General features: G+C 34.0%; 1 pseudogene; it reads right to left on the minus strand.

Moving 5' to 3' along the window:
- LOC107559572 (ankyrin repeat domain-containing protein SOWAHA-like) overlaps nucleotides 1-771 on the minus strand; it is a 1,695-nt pseudogene extending 924 nt beyond the window's left edge.
- Between the last annotated feature and the right edge of the window lie 321 nt (nucleotides 772-1,092).

Here is a 1,092-nt window from a genome sequence, read left to right on the forward strand (position 1 = left end):
TCTGGCCCTGTTTCAAATGAACTGTTGTCTGACCTTGAAAACTGATTTTTTTTTATTTATTTCAGAGCAGCTCCAGATTGATATTTCTAGCGAGATAATGGTCACACCGTGGGTAAAGTGTCATGGTACTGAGTATCGCAGTGTTCTTGTTGTTTGCTTAGAGTTTGTTGATGATGCACCTGTTTTTGGAAAGATTGTTAATTTTTATTAAGGATGGAATTTATTTTATGGCATCGTGTATGGAATCCGAGTTTGTTGAACACATTCATGCTTTCAGTGTTGTTGAACAAGAGCACAGTCTTGTACTCAAAAAAACCTGAGGAATTGATGTACTACAAGCCATTTGATTATCAAATGTCCTATGGCAAAGTCTTTTTTACATTGTTGTGGACTGTTATTTGTAATAATGTCATGGCATTATGGTTTCTTACTCTGCTGAAATAAAGTTTTGAAACCGTAACAGAGTAACGTTTTCTTCATAGAGAATTTCTAGTTTATTTTAGTTTTTTTTTTTTTTAGTAGGAAATGCAGAACCATAATAAGAAAGTAACTTCCAAAAAAGTGTTCTATCAACACCAGGATGGTGTAAATTTTGACTCTTTTATAAAGTTGAGTATATTGTGATTTCCATTTTTCCAAAGTGTCAAGTCAACACTGGAACAGTGTAGAATTTTAACTCTGCCAGTGTTTCCTACTAAGCTGCACTCAGCTCTGTAACAGTGTTTGTTTTTATCTGAATCGGTGTTAATATTTCACTCTCTTAGTGTTCATATTGTAACACTGTGTTGGTGTTGCATGAGGCAACACTTTTGAAAGTGTTAAATTAACACTTTGTGGGTGGTTCTCATATATACACTTTCAAAGTGTTGAAATTAACTCTCATGGTGTTGTTTACCGGATTTCAAATTTACTGTGTATGGTTTGAACGGCTACTTAAAGTTCTGTTTACGAACATTCTAAATTCAACTGCATTCAGATGAAACTTTAGAATGTTAAGAGTTGTACAATTACAAACATGACATCGTCCTGAATGTTACATTTGTTGTTTGTTTAAAGGGGTCATAGGATGCTACACGCACTTTTACAAGTTGT

This window comes from Sinocyclocheilus grahami, unplaced genomic scaffold (assembly GCF_001515645.1).
Source record: "Sinocyclocheilus grahami isolate Dianchi unplaced genomic scaffold, SAMN03320097.WGS_v1.1 scaffold692.1, whole genome shotgun sequence".
Taxonomy (NCBI): domain Eukaryota; kingdom Metazoa; phylum Chordata; class Actinopteri; order Cypriniformes; family Cyprinidae; genus Sinocyclocheilus; species Sinocyclocheilus grahami.